The sequence below is a fragment of the Bacillus rossius genome, chromosome 1, assembly GCF_032445375.1.
Source record: "Bacillus rossius redtenbacheri isolate Brsri chromosome 1, Brsri_v3, whole genome shotgun sequence".
Lineage (NCBI taxonomy): Eukaryota > Metazoa > Arthropoda > Insecta > Phasmatodea > Bacillidae > Bacillus > Bacillus rossius.
Genome location: NC_086330.1, coordinates 288,466,151 through 288,488,118, shown reverse-complemented (window position 1 = coordinate 288,488,118; position 21,968 = coordinate 288,466,151). Strand labels below are relative to the sequence as shown.

The window sequence follows — 21,968 nt, the reverse complement described above, 5'->3', positions numbered from 1 at the left end:
TTATATTTTAAGTGAATCTGTGAGGAGAATATTTAGTCATCATTTGACCTTACTAAATTGCTATTTAGTGTGATTTTTCACAACATGAAAGCTGTACAATGCATTGTAGGTGATGATTTTGTTGAATTTGTTAGGTATGTTAGGGATGTTCCCTACAATCCGCTGCCAAGAAAGTATCTTCAAGATGGGGATAATCCAATAGAATATTTTAGTGATGAGGAATTTGTGAAATGTTTTAGTTTCACTAAAGAAACGGTAATGGGTACCATCATTCCACTTGTTGCGGCTGACAAAGGAGATAAGCGCGGTTTGCCGGTGCCAGCAATTCTTAAAGTTACCACAGCTCTACGTTTTTATGGAAGTAACAGTTTTCAAGTACATGAATCTAAATTTAAAGTGTCTACTATGTTTGATAGTATTTTATAAAACATAACCTCTAGAAATAGATTTATTTATTTTCTGTTTTTTGGTAACGCTGTCATAGGCAAGCAATTTTACGGAATAGTTTATTAATACAGAAAATCTTAACAAAACATATGTTTGTATTTTTCAGATTGTTTGTGGTGACCTTATCCACTTGAATCAAGCAACAGTAAGCAGGATTATCAAATTTTGAGTTGCTTTAAATGTAAGATCTGTGTAACATCATTTTTGAAGACAGGGTAAAATGCTCTTATTTCGTATTGAAGTTTATCTCAATCCTGATGGCTTGATTCTGTAAATATTGATCTTTTTAAGGTTGTATGACGAAAGATCCTTCTCAAAAAACTTGATCTAACAATTAATAATTTGATGGCAAGTTGAATACCTATAGAAAGTAAAATATATGTTTTATTCAATTAATTATGATAATTGGTTCAACACAAAGTATATTTTTGTTTTTATTCAAAGTAAGATCACTATTTGTTCATTTATCGGTAGTCTTTGTCATGTGCAGAATCTTTCATTATTTGGATCATGACATCAAGACCTAAAAATAAACTTGGATACGTGATACGGACAATCGCCCAGTTTTTAATATCTGCAATTGTAAAATCGCCTATCTAATAGAAGTTTGGTTTTAATTTTTCTGGGAAAATTGATTGGTATATGTTTGTTGACAAGAGAAATGAAATTGTAAATTAGTGATTCACATGACTGAAGCTAATTCGTCACAAAAATTGAGTTGCCCTTTCAATGTTTGGAATGAATGCAATAAATAGATAGTGCAGAGCAATTGCTTAAATTGTTCAAATTACCATGCATTTACCTACACACTGAAGAATTTTGAGTGATTTAGTTATCTATATTTAAATTAAATGTTAAACAATTTTTGTATCAGGTAACATCAAATGAGCTGGCCGAACATTTGCTGCAGTATGCACACTTCCCAGGAGCTGGAGGAATTCGCAGTAACCAGAGGAAGTTCTATGATTTGGGTGAATTTCCTGGAGTTACTGGTTGCATTGATTGCACACACATCTGCATTAGCAATCCTGGTGGCCAATTTCCTGAGTTGTACCGTAACAGGAAACAGTACATGTCATTGAATGTTCAGGTTTGTGTGGTACTTATTTTTCTGTCATGAAAGTGATAATTTATTGGTATGTTGAGATGTATGCTACCTAAATTGAATTTTTTTAACATCCTGTATTCATTAATAACTTAAAACAAACTAAACAGTTAACATTGATTCTTTAGTACTTTTGTTTTTCCTCACTGTCTAACAATATATGAAAGTGACTTTCAACATTGCGAAAAATTGTTGGGTAAGAAGCGATGTATTTTAAGTGTTTGGTTAATTTAACAAATGTATGTTTATACATCAGGTTGTTGCAGGTCCTAACCTAGAGATCATGGACATTGTAAAATGATGGCCTGGTAGTACCCATGATGCCAGGATATTTAGTAACAGTAGGGTGATGGTTAGGTTTGAAAATCAAGGACTACCAGGAATACTTCTAGGAGATAATGGATATCCACAGTTGACATTCCTGTACACACCAGTACCGGTCCCAACAACAGCAGCAGCTGATATTTGATACAATGTAGCTCACAGAAGAACGAGAAACATTGTAGAATGGTTATTTGGAGTGTGGAAGAGACAGTTCGCAAGCCTTGGACAAAAACTGCGAATGAAACTGGCAACTTTAAAGAAGGTGATTCTTGCATGTGCTGTGCTGCACAACATTGCAGAGCCACTGCCACCTCCAGTAAATGAGCTTCGTGTTCTACCTGCAGTTCCAGTTGCAAATTTGCATCCACGTAACAACCGAGGAGCTGCGTTGAGGGCAATGTTCATTGAACGTCATTTCACATGAGTAGGTTATTTATTGTTATTTTCTGGTAATGTTTATAATAACTGTTTCAAATTTGTATTGTATGATTAGTTACAATTTTGGTGGTGAATTGACAACTTTTTTATCCAGGTACAATCTAGAACATGGAATGTAATAGGCCTCTCGGGGAATCTCGCCATGTATAAAAAAAAAAGGAGATATGCATTGAGCATTATACCTCCTGAGGGTTTTCACTAAGGTGATGTGGAAACTGGTGCAATGAGTCAATATGCAAGTACATAAATGGGTAAGTTTTGTGCCATTTTTGTATAATTATGTTTATTTGTTGGGTTTGATTTATCCAAACTAAAATTAATGGAGCTTTTATATTTTTTTTAACATGTTTGTGTTTTTAGGAGTTACACAAAAATTTTTTCATTTTTAAGGTGGCAGTTAGCAGGTTTTTTTCGTTTGTCTTAACCACTTAAGCAAAAATTAAGGATGTTATAACATTTTTGAATTTTACAAAGAAGGTTATGTGAGGCCTATGGGAATCATATAAATGTGGTATGAAAATAGTTGATTTATATAAATTCAAAATATAATCATTAATAATTTTTTATTAAGTTAACACCTGGCATAACACACCAATATTTAAACAGCTGAAATGGTCAAGTATCATTATTGCAAGTTTAAAATATTAAATTCAAATTATTTTTAGAGTATTGTTGACATATTTATAATCATTAACAAACTTAATGGGAAAGAGATGCATAGTAAATACATCAACAAAAATTATAATACATTCAATAACGTCTTAACAATTTTAATGCAAAAGGCTATGTTTTTCCCCCCTCTTTATCTGTCCATTGTAGTGTGTTGTGTGAGGCAGGCTAGAGATGGGACACTGCAGGTAATGGAGAGTACTGCTATAGGCTCCACAGGTACAAGAGGCAAACTAAGAAGGGTCATATCCATGAAGAAGATCATAAGAAGATCATATCCATGATCACAAGGTGAGACAGTGTGATAGCATAATTGTCCGGTGTTCAATCCTTTTGCAGTAAGCGAAAGAAGTATCCCCAAAACCTGATTTTTAAAATAATGTAACCAAAATCACAATTTAGTAATGTGAACCTAACACGCAAATTAATAATAAAAAATTCCACAATTTGAAAATAGTTAATTACCTACCATAGAATGTATACAATTTTACCGTCCATTGCCATTTCCAGAGTTCAGTAGTTTCATTCGCGACTGGTGCTCTTCCTCGCGATGTTTCTTTGCTCATGTAGCTCTTTGGCATATCTTGCTGTCGTTCGTGCTGCCCTAATGCAAAGTTTTTGTTCTAGAATTAACAGCTCATGATGCTCTACTTCCCTTTTCTCCATCCCGTAAATTTTCTGGAGGCTATGCTGTAATTCATCCTCTATTGCAACCTCACGACGAGTATATGCCTTATTAGAGCGTGAATAAATGGGAGCATCCTTCTGCATGTGTATGCCATCAACCTCATGAGACACATCTTCATACATGGTTTCTGACATAGGTAGCTCGTAATCGTGGTCCAGTGCGATGTAATAGTATTATCCATCAAAAATTGATGTGAACTGAGATAAATATTGTAGGCCATTAAAAAAATTTTATTTACAGTTCTGACAGTCTAATGCATGTTATTCATACAAAATGGCTCAAATGTCATTACAAATAAATGCCTTATATTGATAATTCTGTGTGAGGGAGGAAGAATACAAAATCTAAAGAATGCAGATACTAATGAAAATTTTCCAACACACTTCGTAGTAATACATTATAACAAATTTAACACTGAGATTTCACTGCATTCAATGAAGCACATTGAATTAAGCAATAACAAAACACATTATCAACTTCTGATTAACGAGAGAGATTATGTATATGTGTATATATGTAGGTAGGTATATATTGAAATGCCCCTTGTGCCTCAAAATTAAATTATTTTAATTTAATTAAAAAAAAAACTTGGAAACTGCTGGGCAAAATATTAAGAAAAATAAAGTTATTGACCAGAGGTGGCACGAGGTGGAGAACAAGACAGTTTGGAACTCCCTGACACAAGCAACTTGGGAGCTAGTGGATCGTTTAAAAGGATATAGTTGAATATGAAACAAATAAATCATAATTTAGGTAGATTAGTCTATAGGTTTCCTGGGTTTATTTAGAATGGTAAATTAAATATGTTTTCCCTTTGTTTTGGTTTTACAATAAAATATATTAACACCTAACAAGTAGAAGGACCGGCCTGATATTATTAATAACATGTTATATTATATTAATAACACATCATCACAGAAACAAAAAAAAATTGAAATATTCCACCCTATTAGATTCTTTTGCTGTTTGTATAGATAATAGTCTCATTGATTTTACATATTATCGTTGATTAAGTTCTTAAGTCACTGTTTGCTGGTATGCATTTAATTAATTTAGTTCATTATATGTAAGGGGAAAATATATTTCTAATATCACCCGAGTCTTCAAAGTATGACGTCGGGCTGGGAAAAGGGGAAAATATATTTTTAATATCACCCGGGTCTTCAAAGTATGATGTCGGGCTGGGAAAAGGGGAAAATATATTTCTAATATCACCCGGGTCTTCAAAGTATGATGTCGGGCTGGGAAAAATTCTCTTCTTAAGGGTACTCGGAGCTCGAGGTCCCGAATGACATGCTGGGAGCAAATATTCCCCCAACACTTAGACCATGTCTGAAACACAAGTCAAATTTCAAACGAATTAGACCTGCTTCTAGACAGTCAAACACAGTCGGCGCGAAAAGGCCAACAAACAGGGATTCGGGAAGAAAAAAGACCGGATTACTCACCAAACAGGGTGTAGCTCCTGGGCTTAGGAAATGTCTCGCGCCGACATCCAAATGGCGCGGACCGAAAATACAGCGGATGACGCGGAGAAACCATGATTTAGGAAGATACAGAAATTAATAAAATGTTAACTAAAACATTATTCGTTGCCTACATACAACGACTAACCGGCTACTGCTACATTAGATTCTGGGATCACATCCCTAAACACCGATGACTATTTCGAAATCAGAGTTTTTCGTTGCCGAGAAGACGCGGTAAGTAGCCGAAGTCAGAGTACTAAGTGCGCGGTGGCGGACAAAACTCCTAATTAAAATGGGCGGTCAGCCCTAGGGAAAAGTAGGGGAAGGTTCGGCTCTAGGCCGAAAATTTCCGAAGGAGTCCGAGGTGGGCATGACAACAACACAACATGCGCGCTCTCTCCGGCGGTAACAGGAAGCTACAAAGAATCGACTTGAACTCGACGCGACTTGAAAGCATAGGGGCTTATGGCGCCGCGGAGCAGCTCTCTAGCGGCATAAAGGGGAACTAACGGAGGAGGTGAGCTGAATCGCAGCCAGGTGTCACGGGCGTGTACTCTGCACGCTGGCGACCAGGGCCGAAGTTACATTTCTGTCACTAGGTGTCTTGGAGGGCTCTGTAGGGCAAGGGCGAATGTCATTGGAGTAGGCCACTGCCTTGGCGAGTTCACGTACGGTCAATGATCCAGCGCTAAATTCTTAGAACTAAGGGAGAGTTGGAGAGAGAGGGGAGGGTGGACAGAAAATGCTACTAGGCTGGGAGGTCCACGGGAGACTCGTTCGTGCCGAGACTGGCTAGTCTCAGCAGGCCTCTAAGAAATAGAGCTTGCGGGCCAGAAGCTGCTCTATGCGATTTTAGTCATGTAGGGAATTAATATTACAAACCCGGGACCTGCCTGCAAGCGGGAGAAATGTCATCCGGGCCGCTAACGACTACTTTAGACTAGCAAAATATCAAATAGGTCCCTGAGAAAAGGGTGCTTCGGTCCACTGGCACAAAGTTTAACTACGTAGCATACACCACCCTAACAAAGTGTCAATCACCCTATTGTAACCAATCAATTTGAAAAATAAAATTTCCAAAAAATAAAATAAAAACTATAATAAAAAATTTAAAAAAACTGTGCCGAAATAACCTAATTTCCGGCACAATATATATACATACACATACATACACAATAAAACGGAAGGCACTAAAGCAGTATAGCAAATGGAAACATAACAATATAAAGAAGACATTTATTTTGGTGATATAATACTAACCTTTGTTAACTTATAAATAATAATCGAAATCAATCTCGATTTCCTGCCACGCTTTCCGCTTTTCGGCGACGTTTTTAAAATCCGTTTTCTTGGCTTCCACTATTTTTGCCTTTTTTTCTACTAATGAAAATAAAATTGATTTTTCATTAGCAGAGAATCTCTCGGAAAATTGCCTTGCCATACTATCCATTGCATGATTTATTGCTATTCAACCACATGGATAACACTATGTTTACTATTTATGCACAGTAGATTAAACGCTCACAATATACGTGTTTCCTATTGGCTGAGTTTGTGACATCATAACCTGACGTCACTTAATTCGGGCTTATTCGCATGAACTCGGCTACCTTCGTTATTTAGTAAGCTTCCACCAAATACCATAAAGACTAAGGGTACGCACACAAAGGAAACAGGTTTCCCGCTAGCGGGCTGCCGGCGCCGATTGGCGCGGAAAGTCGGCGCCGGTGCAGCACACAGAAGACGCGTGTAAAAGCAGGTGAACCAGCCAGTCGTGCAGCAGATTTTGTGGGAGAAATATGTCGTCCAGTTAGTCATTCGATAAAGAATTTATTATTTCAGATAGTTTAACACCAAAAGTTAAAAGAATAAAACCAATGTGCACCCAATAAACAGGGGCAGATACAGGCATGGTGAATATCATACTTTATTTAAGGATTTGAAGACACATAATGAAAGATTTTTCCAGTATATAAGAATGACGCATGGGACATTGAGTACATATTAAATAAAGTGGATCAGCGGTTGACAAAGAGACATGGTGTAATTGGCACACTCAGCCCATTCTGTCAGAAGAGAGACTAGTTATTACATTAAGGTAAGTTGTATGTATTGTACATGTTTCCTCTGTGCTGAACTAAACTGCAACATAACATAATTGATACGTGTATAATAAACAGTGGCTATCTTTATGTTTTTTGATATATTCCATGTTATCAATAAGCCTATTTCTCATACATCGCACCAGTAACCATATGCCTGTAGCATTAGTAACCTACAGTTTTTCCTTCATACCAATGAAAGCTATGTCGCACAGTAAAATGTTAATACCTATTGAAGTTTATGTTAGTAGCTGTTGACAAAGTATCATACGTAATGTTTTCTTGTGATTGATAAAGTACCGGGGTAGTTGGACGTAGAACGTACAGGGTTGTTTCTGGGCCAGCAGGAGGTGAACAGTGGTAGGAAAGCTGCAAATGCTGAGATAAGGAAAGGTCCTGATGGTATGCAAATTGTTCTACGAGTCCTTGCACCTTACTATAAAACAATAATTTACACAAATCCGGTATTTTTCTCACATGAGGGAGTAAACTCTTAAAAAATTGAAGATCATCATCATTTTGCCTTGCTGCTTTTGCTTGTAGGTATTGCAGTTTCTGTTTTTCCAGGTTCAATATAGACTCGTTAAATATTTCTATAGATCCGCGCTTCCTTTTTCCTGCTGGTGTAAATGAAATCGTCGGTGACATTACAGAATGTGTGGCACTACTGTCATCGTAAACTGTATCTATGCAGTCTTCTTTTGAGAGCTGTCTTCTTGCTCGCTTATGGATGCTGTGTCAGAGGCAAGGACAGAAGGTTCGTGTGATTCCACTGGTGATTTAGGTGACATATTCCTCTCCATAGGATCTGTAGATGGAATCTTGCATAGATTTCCTGAGCTCTGTCTTGTGGAAACAATGTCTTTAAGGAAGAGCAGTGACCGAAAATACGGGCACTTAGACATATGGTCAGAACCTGCATCATCCCCTGATCGCGAAGGTTTTTTTCCCCAGTTCTACTGCAAACTGGTCCCTGAGATATTTCCATTTTTTTCTGGTGGTATTTTCTGTAACAAAAGAAATGACAATCCTATAATAGTACTTGTTTGACACATATATTTACCAACTGCTACATTTCATTATTTGTTTCAGGTATTTGGCAACTGGAGACTCTTTCAAATCTCTTTCGTTTTCATTCCGAATGGGAGCATCTACCATCGGGAAAATCGTTGCAGAGACTGTTACCGTTGACGCGAACCCCGCTACCTCTATGAAAATTTACGTAAGACTAGGGACCCGTCCTCCACAGGACCTCCCGCGGCTCCGACCATCGGGGGGCTAGCCCCACACAAACATTTCATGCCCCGGATGACAAATGGTGCTGTCTGACGTACACCAGCTGACCTGGCTGGATCGGTGGTGGGGGGTGGCTACTCAGGGGTGTGTGGGCCGCCAGGAAGTGGGCCTGTTGTTGTCTGGCATGCTCCCTCCCCTCCTCACGATTGGGGCGCACCACCATGCCCATGGCAACGTCGGCCACCCTGCTCTCTCCGGGCAACGCCAGGTTTTTTCCGTACAGGAGCTCGGCAGGGAAATGACCGGTGACGGCGTTGGTGCGGCACCGGAGACAATACAGCAGCTTTGGCAGGTGGACGTCCCTTGGAGTGGTCGTCGCCCAACCTTAGCCGCTGCTGCGCCTTGACCTCCAGGTTCCTCCTTTCAGTGGGGTTGGCCTGTGGATGGTAGATGGGAGTGGTGTGGTGGTCGAGGCCCCATCGGTGACAGTCAGTTCGCCAGCGCCTCCTGCTGAACTGACAGCCGTTGTCCGTCAACAACACGTGCGCGAAACCATACCGCGGGAAGATTTCATGGTCCAGCAGGGCTGCTATGGTCCCGGCGTGCACGTTGGACACCCGGAAGGCCTCGACCCACCGGGTGAAAATGTCAGTGATCACGACCAGGAATCTCTTTCCCCCAGTGGTCCGCGGGTAGGGCCCCATTATGTCCAGAGTCAGGGTGTGAAATAGGTCGCAAGGCCGGCGGGGGCGCTGCTGTTCCACTCCGTCAGACCGCCTTGTCTTCCTCTGCTGGCATGCTGGCAGCGCCGCAACAGGTCCCGTACATCGCGCATCACCCCTGGCCAATGGAAGGTCTTACAAATGTCCAGTTGTGTCTGGTGTGCGCCTGGGTGGCCCGCCAGTTTGTGCGTGTGGTGGAAGCACATGACCTGTTCACGGGCACCGAACGGCACATGAATGCGCCAGGCATCCATATCCCCGGGTACCCGGGTCTCCAACACCTATGCGCCTCTGGTAGGGATGAGACTGCTCCCCACGTGACCGCACCTCAGCCTGTGTGGGGTCGTCGGTCCGCTGGGCCTGTATCATGAACTCTTACTAAGTCGCTTAAGCCCGCCCCACACGATGCCCAATTTCTGCTATCTTTTTTCATACGCATGGGTATAACAGTGGGTATAGAAGTTTGTAAACAAAAGTGGAAGCAGAAATATTACAATCATATCCACACGATCACCAAACTGGTAGCAGATATAAGTAAACAAACTGAATAGTGCGCAGAGAACAGTCTTTTGTTAGTGTAAACAGACAATATGGATGACAGTGAAAGTTCATGCATACGGAGAAGAAAATTATGCGCTGTCGTAGCATTGACATCAACACTTGCGAGAGAAAAGTCACGATGTAAAATTAAACGTAGGGCACGACAATGGTGGACAAAACCTTGGCTCCAGAAACGAAATGAAGGAAATGGCCACGGCATGTTGTCTTTACTCCGGAATGAATTGAGGTTAGTTAAAATTGTGTTAATAATACAGGTAACTACTTTAAAGATTTATTATTCCCTTTTGATGTTCAAAATGTTTGTATCTGATGGTCTTCACAAAATCTACTGATTTGTTAATGTTTCATAGGCTATATGACACCGAGAGTTTTAGAAACTTTGTGCGAATGGATGGGGCTCTTTTTGACGAATTGTTGGGACGAGTGTGTCCCATCATTCAGAAGCAGAATACAGTAATGAGGGAAGCCATCAAGCCCCGTGACAGGTAAAATTCTTGAATTATTTATTTCAAATACAAGTGGTTTAGGTGAAATGAATATCTTGCTATTTTAATCAATTGTATTTGTTCAGGCTGGCTGTCACCCTTCGGTATTTGGCAACAGGATGCACATACAAAGACTTGCAGTAGTCGACAAGAATTGCGGCAAGCACACTTGGTGTCATCATACCAGAAACATTGAAGGCAATTTATGACACAATAAGGGATGAATGCATCAAAGTTAGTGCTGCTAACATTTTCTTTACTAATGATGGTTTCTCAAATGTTGGGAATAACTTTAAAATGGTCTATTGTGGAATAGAAGCCCCTTGTTGTATCCAGATGAGCTAAGATTACCAAAGGTTAAAGTTCAGTATTGCGTATGCAAGTTAACGCTGTGATCCTGATGGCATGATCCTGAACACCTGATCCTGTGGTACATGATGCTTATTTTTTTCAGCAGTAGGGAGGTGCGCAGCGCCGACGTGTTTCCCGCAACAGCGCGGAACTTGATGTAAAAACTTATTTACATATAACAGAAATTAATCAGGTATCGTGCCATCGCGCGAAATGCTTCGGTGTTGTGCCTCCCCACTGCTAACCATAGGATCAGGTGTACAGGATCATGCCATCAGGATTATTGTATCAGAATCACAGGGTTAACTTGGATACGCAATACAGAACTTTTACCAAAAATAAAAATACTTGAACATTTCGTGATCAGTAGGTTATGTTAGCTGTATTAAAAATACAGACAATCTGGTGAACCATTTTACAGTACTTTAAATGTACCTAACCTAAACAACCATACACATCGGCTTGTAGTAGCAATTTTTACTGCAAATAGCCTAACCAAACATGCACCCTATTGTTAAAGCTTGTAAATGAACAGAGATTTTACTAGATTTCAAGCTTTTTAAACAATTACTAAAATTCAGTGTCTTAGCTTCTTATCTCCACCTGTCCCGAAAATTGTTGGTATAACCTATGATAATGTAATCTATTGATTATCATAAAACCATTCTAAATTCCCAGCCATTTCAGCAATACCACATTCTTTGTAAACCAAAAAATCCATTAACTTAAACTTTTTGTATTACATACTATATAATCCCAATATTTCATAACTGAAAATAAGAACATACGAGTTGTAATCTAAGTAGACAGTTGCATCATTCCAGGATAAAAAGAAAATTTTAGGTCTGCAGATTACTATGTTAAAATAAAAAAGAAAGATAACTTTGAATACTCTAATATAAGTATAGGGTAATTTTCTTGTGTCGCGGCTTTACCATAAGTAAAATAATAGTATTCATAAAGCCCCTTTTTTCATACCTAAAAAAATCACCCTATTTACTCTTAAAGGGCCGTTTCAAAATTCCAACTGGTTTCCGAGATATTGCTGTTTGTAATTCAACCTAGCTAGCCTATGCATTGAATCGGCCATCGCAATGTTGTGCTTTAAATGTGCTGCCAATCCTGTGGTTTTACATATGTAAGAACAAGAATATTTTTGACATGGGTATTGAAACTCACTGTACCGTAAATAATAAAAAAATATACGTGAATTCCTACAGTGCATCTAAGCCCAAGTGAAAACCCTTGACAGGGATTATTTTTAGCAGTATGGAGGCAGGAAGCGCCGATGTAATACGTACGACTTAATCCGACATGCAATAGGAATTGTAGTTGTAATTCCTTAGTTTCACAATTTTTTCTTGCCATTATATATATCCTCATACTTGTAACCATTGAAATTGACAAGCTATGCAATCAAAATTGACGATGCTACATTGTTGGAAATAGATAGCTGACTCATTTTGTAATACTTTTACTTCGTATATATGTGTGTAGGTTAACAGATCCAGTAATTGTAGTATGCTTACAAGTAGGTTATTTCAAACCCACAAACAAACTCCATCAGTAACAGGATGTATAATGTATGAGTAATTCGGTTTGCAGTAAAAGCCTTGATTATAGTTTTTTTTTTTTACATTTTGTGTTAACTACTTTTTGGGAATTTTTTATACTGTTTTGTGTTTTTCACTAGATAATGCTCCTAATTAATGTATTTGTTAACTGTCCTAATTCTTTTTGTTTTATCTAGGCGCCAGATACTCCCGCTGAATGGGAAGTGGTTTCTAATGGTTATCACAGCATGTGGCAACTGCCTCACTGCATTGGTGCCCTTGATGGAAAACACATCAACTTCAGACCGCCTCGAAACATGGGCTCTTTCTTCAGGAATTACAAAGGGCATGACAGCATTGTACTGTTGGCGCTTGTTGATGCAGAATACAAATTTTTGTATGTAAATGTAGGAGTCAACGGCCGCATGAATGATGCTGGAGTCATTCGTGAGAGTGACCTTTCTGAAGCATTACTTGGTGGGACTCTCAATTTGCCCAAAAGCCGTCCACTGCCTGGAAGAGACTTGCCTATGCCATTTGTAATAGTTGCTGACGATGCATTTCCACTTACACCAAATATAATGAAGCCCTACCCAGACAAAAATCTTTGTCAGGCCAAACACATTTTTAACTACAGATTGTGCAGAGGAAGTCGTGTGGTTGAAAATGCATTTGGTATGATGTCGAATAAATTCAGAATATTGCTGTCAACACTTCAGTTACCAGTTAAGAAAGTGGAGTTGTTGACAGCAGTATGCTGTATTTTGCATAACTTCATTCTGTTGCGAAAGAATGTGCATTACCTTAAGTCATGTGTTGCGGAAGACACTGCTGAAATTGACGATTTCCTGCCAGTACTGCAAGGCCTTAGCCAACAGGGTGGAAATCACCACAGCAGAGGGGCAGCAGCTGTTCGAAATGAATTCAGTGAATATTTCAGTGGTGTTGGATCTGTTCCAGGGCAGGATTCTAAGGTAAGGCTAAATCAGTGGTAGGAATTCTATTCTTAACTGTCAAAGAGAGAGGCACATCCAAAATAAATAAGTGAATAAAAATAAATAAATACAATAATGTTATTTATTTACTTCTTCGCATAATTTCTAATCATTCTGTAACAGCTTTGCCAGTGGGGCAAAACGAGCCTCGGATGAGGTGCGAGAATTGCATTAGAGTAAGCCTCTAACTTGCGAGAAGTGACGGGAATTGCGAAATATTTTTAGTTTTCTCAATTTTTCTTCAGTGGCCAATCGACCGTCAAGTAATTAATACGTTCTTCGAATTCACTGATAAAAATATAGAAATATAATTTTTTTATTTTGAAATAGAATATTTATTCATTTCATACAATACATTTACATTCAGCGTGATGGAAATTCATGAAACAAACCCCTGGTGGCTGTAGTCGCAAATTTTTGGATGTGTCCCTCTCCAAGTAAATTACCGTTTTGTTACAATTTCTTGCATTTGGTGTTTGAGTGTAGCAAGAGACAAACTATTAAAGATTTGACCACACAGAAAGTTACACTATGTTCGCAATGTTCATTGTCAGGAGGTAGTTAAGCCTGTATTCCACGATGGAAGTTTCCTTGCAAGGTCTTCCATACCAGCTGTTATGGATTATTCTGAGGTAGAATTAGCAGAGCATTGGCCGGTTTCATGGAAGTTTTTGTAATTGGCCATGTTCAAATTTCTGTAGGTTTCGTAGACGGTGGGAATTTTATTCAATCAGAATGACATACATAGTAATATACCCCTGGTGTTTAAAACAGTAATTCATTTAGGAGGGATTGAGATGTTTTTAGTAGTGGTGAATACTTTTATATTCATTTTGAAGATCATAGTTACAATATGTGTTTCGCAAAACGTTTTGCCAGTTGATGGTTTTGATGATGTACTTGTAAATGCTCCCCAATTTTTTTTAATTTTTTTTTTTTTAAGTAAATGAGAGTATTCAAAGTGTATTTTTAAATAATCAAGTTGCCGGACCGTGGGCCCTATTCTCGACGCTGCCGGAATAATTCCGGTAGCGGAATGATCCTAAAGTTTCAGCCCGGTAGACAACTAAATGTCAATTCTTGAAACTGCTATTGTAACTACCGGAATCAACATTGTCGGTGTTTCGAAATGTCTTTATGGAAGTGTGGCAACGTTTAATTTTGTGTTGACGTACCTGGTAGAAGGCCAATCACAAAGAGGGAACGGTCTTTTGTTATGAAAACGAATGAAATGTTTTCGTTATATTCATATCTTTTCATTAGTTGATGGACATGGAGGTTATGTATGTATATAAATACTAGTAATAATTAAAAATGAATTTTATGACTTGACTTACATGAAAACAATTGCGGAAATACCTATAGTATGTTGTGAAATCAACAACTTTATTTCATGTAATAAAAAGTACTACTAACACATAAATATGTACAAAAATATTTACAAATTCATGTGCAATTTTAGTTAAAATCAAAGATTCTTATCACTTAAAAATACTCGTTTTTTAGTTATTGTTTCTGCTTACTTGTTAGAATTTGGAATTCTTATCACTTGAAAATACTCTGTTTTTAGTGTAGTATTGTTTATGCTTACTTTACCATAACTTGTTATATGTTTGTGTATGAATTGAGGTGAAAATAAATTTTATGCAGTGTTTCTTGATTCAGAAAATAATTTGTGAATGTGTACATTGAGATTTCTATAATAAATGCAAGTCAGTAGGCCTACAAAATTATACAATTTTATGGACAGCTTCTTGGCAATTATTTCAGAGAGAAAGTTAGTAATTGTTTGCTGTAGTGGACTTCTTGAAAACAATCAAATATATCCATCAAAAAAATCTTTCAACTATATAATTGTTTGCTGTAGTGGACTTCTTGAAAACAATCTTATATATTAATCAAAAAAAACCTTTCAACTATATCTTCTTTCATCATTTATTTAATAATACTTTATGGGTTTTCATCTATGTGTTGTTTTCAATCATATTTTCTACATGTAGGAATATTGGCTCTGTATGCAAGATATGGATGGGTCAATATGATAACCTTTATTGTCACAATCACTTCTATTTGAGGAAAATTCATGTATATGTGGACTCATTTTGAGTACATTTCAATTCTGGGATTGATGTACTCTAAGAATGCATGTGCATAACCTAACACTAGTTATGTTCCATCAAAACATTTCTTTATAAGTTAATTTGTGTTTATTCGGAGTATTTCATGTTAATGTATTGTTGACACATGTGTATCTTGATAGTGCTGTGCTTTAAGTTTTTATGTTACTGTATTGCTTATTTGTAAAATGTTTTTTAATTATAGAATTAACATACTTTGCAAGACTGATTTTTTATTTAGTGTTCTGTATACGTATTTGCTAATTATTTCCCATCAGAATGACTAAATTGTTTTTAAAACTAAGTTCTACTGTATTAGTTATACATAGTTCCTCAATAAAACATTATTTTATGTAAAAATTATCTACTTGATTGTTGTTATTGTTGCTGGTTGTTGTATATATTGTGGCATTACCACTTTTGCATTTTAATGTGAACTTACGTTAAGAGGTTAAGTAAAAGGTATGACCTAATATTGTATTGCATGTATGTAGTTATCAAGTGCTTGCTAATATTTAATGTGTATCGTGTTTGTAAGTTTTCTTATGAATAAACACAAATTAATTACAATATATATATATATATATATATGTGTATTTTATTACTTTCAACTCTTTGGAATGACATTTTAGTATCTTGGTAATAACTAGGGACACCCGTATTTCGTGAATACAATTCGTGTCAAGGTATTTCACAAAGCACTGTAGCTTTTTCTTAGAGTATTGGCGAATAGTGACCGTCCAGCACTACGGTACTCACATTCCCATTGGCTCCGTCAAGGGCGGGAAGACACCTTTCACCGACCACAACCAATAAAATATAAGAAAAAGCTACAGTGATTTATAAAATACCTTAACATGGAATGTATTCGCGAAATATAGGTGTCCCTAGTAATAACGCTTCCATTAGTTACACATTAATATTTGGACCGATTACACATCAGTAATTGTATAACGAAGCACAAACTTGGTATTTAAATCACCTATGCACAAACCAAATTTTGTCTAACATTTTCATGCAAAATTAAAAATTCTGGATACATAAAATGAGTAATTAAATCTTGTTATTCAAACTTGGTTTGTTTAAACTAGGTGGTACCTGGCATGTTGCTGCCAAAGAAGAATTAATTATGTAAATGTTTATAATTTGGAAGCATTATCTAGTTTAACTAGGAATGATAAAATATTTATTTTCTTGTCAATAATGAATACATTATATGAAATCCTATGATATGTAATATTTGTACTGTCCCTATAACCTTCAACAAATGCAAGCATTCTGTTGACACATGTTTATTGCAATCGGATTAAAGAGATGGTAGCACATAAAACACTAACAAACAAGCGTTGATTTTTATATATTAAATTTATCTGCCAGGCATTAAATGTTGCAGGATTAAGTATCCAGCTTTTATTTTGTTAATAACAATATGTTTTGTAACTGAGAGCATATAATATTTTAACACTTATTTGAAAATATAAATAATTGTAGTATCCATACTTATTATTTTGTTAGCTGTTTAACAGGATTATTGATTGCAGAAGGATAAATATAAATAATTTAATACATTAAACAATTTGACCCCAGTGGTTGTATTCTTTGATCATATATTGAGGGAAATATAAAAGCCAAACAATGGGCTGGAAAATTCAATACCAAAACAGAAAATACTTTCATTATGTAAACAGAGATAGTTTAATGTTCTCCAAACAGAAAATTTTCTACGAGCACAAATATGTAGTGGTGTGAATATGATTGATAGTATCTAAACATAAACAAAAACCTACATATATTAAGTATTTGGCTTTTTATGTTACAAAATAAAACCATTGCTTTTTTATATGAATGATCACCTCAATTTATGCCCAGTAATGATTATTATTCAGTTAAGTAGGTAAATTACCCAAATGAAATATAATCTTTTTTTTGTATTTAGTATGAATAACACTATTTACATACAATCTTGCACACATACGAATGCAGGAACTAAAAACTTGAAACCTGTCTCTTAAAATTTGTAACTACTATAAGAAAAAAGTATAATTTTTATTTTACAAGTTAATAAGTAACATTTTTGTTTTACAATGTACAAATTTACAGAAAAAAGGTACGCAAATACAAAGAAAAACACATAAGCTTGATGTAACATCATTTGAGCAAATTAGATGTATGGGAGTCATCCAATTCAGCTCCCATAATTATTTTCATTATATCATGTTTGGCTGCCATGCAGACACCCCGATCTTTTATGCTGTCTAATGCACAACCTAACCACTGGCCAAAGCGCTCATTTACCGTGAGGCGTGGTGGTTCCTTTTTGAGTTCGTCGACAACACTGTTGAGGACTGCCGTGTACCCATCCTCAGAAGGTGTAGAAATTTTTTGTTTTTAATGTGATTTTGGTGTACACGTAACGCTGTCTAATGAGGCTGAAGTCCCTGTATGTCCTGTGACGGGGGGCTGTTCCATGGTCTTGCACAGCTCTGCAGAGGGCCCGGGCTGTCTCTCGGCTATATGTGCCCGAGACTGACATGACAGTGAAATAGCCTGGTTTGATGTCGTTGAATCCTGGCTTTCATTGGGTGCTTCTGAAAGCGACTGATCTATCTTCATCCTTTATAAACCAAAGAACAAATATCCAAATAATAAAATTTTACAAAATATTTTGGTCCCAGAATTAATACAACATAGGGCAAACACACAAATTACCATGTTCTTTTAAAGTAACTAAGAAATGAATCAGGGTTGTCCTTGGAATGTGGAATGTTTCATTCTACAAAATTTAATGCAGATGAATTACAAATTCAATATGTGAAACTAGTACATAAGCCAGCATATGAATCTCTTCATTGTATCTAGTAGTCTGAATGTAATCGCAAATGGCAAAAGATAATGGGTGCATCACTAAAATCCTCTGTGACTATTCACTCAATGTGTTTGTTCACATTACAAAACTTATTTGGTACAACAGATTTTGGTAATAACATAGTAGTATTTATTTCACTGATGCATTATTTACTACATTTCAGGTTGATGTGTCATGTTTGTGTCACCTTATTTTAACCCAAGGTTAATTTTAATTATCAATTTGTGGTATGAAGTTAGTCAAAACTTCCTTTCATGATGATTACAAGTAATTACGTAGAGGTAATCATTAATATATACTGAATTTGGGTCAGTTCTTTAAAAATACATATTAAATTAGTTATACAGTTTTATATATATATACACAACAAATATTATACAACCCAAATAGTTAACAAATATTATTAATACCAGTGAAATACCATGGTGATGATAACTGTAATAATTGTGTGGCTTTAAGGCACAATTTAATACCACATAACATCTAGCATGACCGATGCTCAGTGCAGACCATATAATTTGCACAAGGAACTACTTTAAAGTGCATGTCTCATTATACCCCACTTGAGCCATTTCACGCCCTAGCTGGGTCAGATGATGGCACCCATAATAATTGTTACATTAATGCACTCTCACTAACCAACAACTGGCCCCAAATTAGATAGCTGTGCAGAAGAAAGAAGTGTTTCTATAAGCCTCATTCTAACCATTGTGCCAAATAAGATCCTTGTTGAGATTGCGTTTTATTGTAAGGCAAATAACACCACATTACTTTTCAAAATTGCCGGTGCTTTGTCTATCAATTTTCATTTTAACAAGTCTATCAAATTTAATTCCTCTGTTGTAGGCTTGAGGTCAATGTGGTACAGTTTATATGCTAAGAAAAAAAGTAGGCAGAGAATTTTATTGAAAAATTACTTATTTAAAAACACAGGATTTTGAGGTACTGGTCATGATGCAGAAGTTCTTGATACTGTTGTGTGACTGCAAAGTGATTTGTAATGAGAATCAAGTTTAAATATTTATCTTAATTATGACTGCTATTTAAAAACACAGTACTTACCCTACAATATCTTTTAGTGCTAAAGTTTGCCACAATTATTTTTTACTGTGTTATTTGTTTTGGTGTATTTTACAGATTTGGTTCAGGGAAGACTTGAATCATATTGGGGTTTTACCTTAAGTAAGTTTATATCAGCTGTTATATAATAAAAATGTTTTGAAGAAAAAAATTGGTCACTATAATATTCAGTTACACTTAAAAAGTAAATTAAGGGAATGTAATAATGTCCCCGCCTGTACATTACCCTTTATGCTAACTTTTCCATGTATGAATAATGCTAAAATTAAAATTTGCTTTAATGTTACTTGGCACTTCTAAAAGTTGGCATGTATATAACAATTACAAAAAAATTACTAAGTAACCATTTGGTGTGTGCCTGAAAATTAAATTATTTATTTTCCATCTGCAAAAAATGTTTATTTGCAAAAGGGTAAATAGGTCACAATCTAACAGCAACCAATTTGAGAATCATACTTACATAAACCACTAAAGGCTCCCACACCCTCGATGCAGGTGCAACTTTTAACTTTGTTTCTACACCCTTCCTCGGAACAATGTGGTTTATAAGAAAAAAGAGTTTCTTATAATACCAAAAATTTGGTTCATAAACCTGCAAAAAAATTAAAAAGGGGTTTACTGTTTTGCAATCAAGTATAATAAAACCAACATTTACAAATAAATAATTCTACTACAGTGAAGTCTGACATTTTCCTTCCAATAACAATGTGTATGACCTATGCATTTTTAATTTAGCTGATCCAATGTAATTAAACCAAGCAAATGATAAACAGATATAAGTAATAATCAATCTAGCAGACATGTAAATGCACCAGGGCATTGAGATAATGAAGGGGCAACCCATCCCCAAACAAAGCAAAGTTGTCGACAACAGTAGATATTTCAAAATATATTACATCAACTAAGATATTTTTAACATATACAATATACACTGTTATTTTCCCACACTTAAATAATCTCCTGTGTAAATAACCTCTTATGTTTACAATTTTTTTTGTACATGCCGGATGTGTAATCATGCATATAGACCTAATGGCAATTCACCATATCAGTGATAGGGTTAATTATATTTCATATAGACCTATATTAAACAATTGAGTGGTTAATCTAAGTTTATGATACTGCCAATATTTCCCTACAAATTTTAATGTGAGCATGATTCATGCAAAATGTCTCAGGGGAAAAGGTGAGTTTTGTGATAATGCATAGCGAAATATGTACAATTTTACAAATGAGCATTTATCCTTAAGGGTAGATTGTGTGCTGTTATATTTTTGTAAAGGTTTACTTTTACTGATAAATTTTTTTCAATTTGGCTAGGTTCCCCCCCCCCCCCCCCCCCCACCAATATATGTTTTTACATAGTGGCCAGAATAGGCCTATTCCTAAGGTAAACCTAAATGTTAATAGTAATTTTATCAGATTTACTACAGTTATTTCATTCTTTAAATAATATATCTTGATTTACCCATATATATATATATTATAATCATTGATATTATTTAATCCATTACTTCAGAATCACCATACGCCAAAAATTATTAATATTCTGAAATACCATTAAGATATTTTGCTCTAAAATAGTCATTCTCATTATCAATAGGTACCTACTTTAACAAGTAGCCTATGTTTAAATTGGTCAGAACATGAATAAACCAAATCATTCAAAACCCATACAACCTAATGTTAAAAATAATACAGTAACTTTCTGACAGCCTGGCAAGCAACGGTCCAGAATGCCCCTAGGCCTGGCACTATTGAGGAATGCACAGATTTGAGGCATGCAAGCTTAAGCTAAAAACCTATAATTTTTAACCAAACTGAAAATACCTTTTAAAATATACAATCAAAATTGATTTTGTGCCTGAATTATTGTTTAAAAGTTTAACCTTATGTTTGTGCTTAATCAATATTTGCTGCCAAACACCGTATTACAGATGCATTTGCTCTACAACTAAGCATTTGGTAATTTCAGGCATTCTACCTATAAGCCCAGCATTTTCAGTGATCCTGCATCTGCAAAGTTTTGAACGTTACAGATTATAAGATGTCTGATGTATTAAATTTTTGTTTACAGAGCAGATAGTATCTCGCACCAACCAAATTAATTTTTTTAACAAAAACAATTAAGAATCTTAAAAACTCCTGGCGACAACTATTAATAAACACCACCGCAATGGCAGCAGCCGCATGGGTAAAAGTTTTGTATAGCGTGTCCACGTTAACCCTGTGTTCCTGATGGCATGATCCTGTACACCTGATCCTGTGGTACATGAAGCTTATTTTTTTTAGCAGTGGGGAGGCGCTTAGCTCTGATGCGTTTCACACGATAGTATAAAACCTAACGTAATTTATTTTTTACATCAAGTTTCGCGCTGTTACATGAAACGTGTCAGCTTAAAAAAATAAGCATCGTGTACTTACCACAGGATCAGGAGTACAGAGTCATGCCATCAGGAACAAAGGTTTATCTGGATACACCTGGATACGCAATACAGGATGTTTACCCTGCACAGCTTTGAAATGTAACCTATAAATAGGAATTTCTCATAAACCAGAAGAAATTGAGAAATGCTGTTTTCAGGGTAAAAAGTGTTCGATAAAACCATTTACAGAAATTAATTATTTTATTTACGAATAAGCTGCAATGTTAGTTTTTGATACAAAACCCAACCCAACCAACCTTTTTCACAATAGCACAGTAATTGTAATGGAAATTTCTAGAAGTACAAGGCAGAACTCTAGGAAAGTCATAAAAAA

At 36.2% G+C, this 21,968-nt stretch overlaps 2 long non-coding RNA genes across 2 annotated transcripts; one reads left to right on the top strand and one right to left on the bottom strand.

Moving 5' to 3' along the window:
• The first annotated feature begins 845 nt into the window (after positions 1 to 845).
• LOC134527708 (uncharacterized) lies at positions 846 to 16,516 on the top strand. Its single transcript, XR_010074252.1, has 5 exons — positions 846 to 1,537; positions 1,809 to 2,300; positions 2,409 to 10,246; positions 10,333 to 10,480; positions 12,348 to 16,516. It is a non-coding gene; the product is annotated as an uncharacterized LOC134527708 (long non-coding RNA).
• LOC134527709 (uncharacterized) lies at positions 16,426 to 20,522 on the bottom strand. Its single transcript, XR_010074253.1, has 2 exons — positions 19,669 to 20,522; positions 16,426 to 17,876 (listed from the first exon to the last, which is right to left on the bottom strand). It is a non-coding gene; the product is annotated as an uncharacterized LOC134527709 (long non-coding RNA).
• Between the last annotated feature and the right edge of the window lie 1,446 nt (positions 20,523 to 21,968).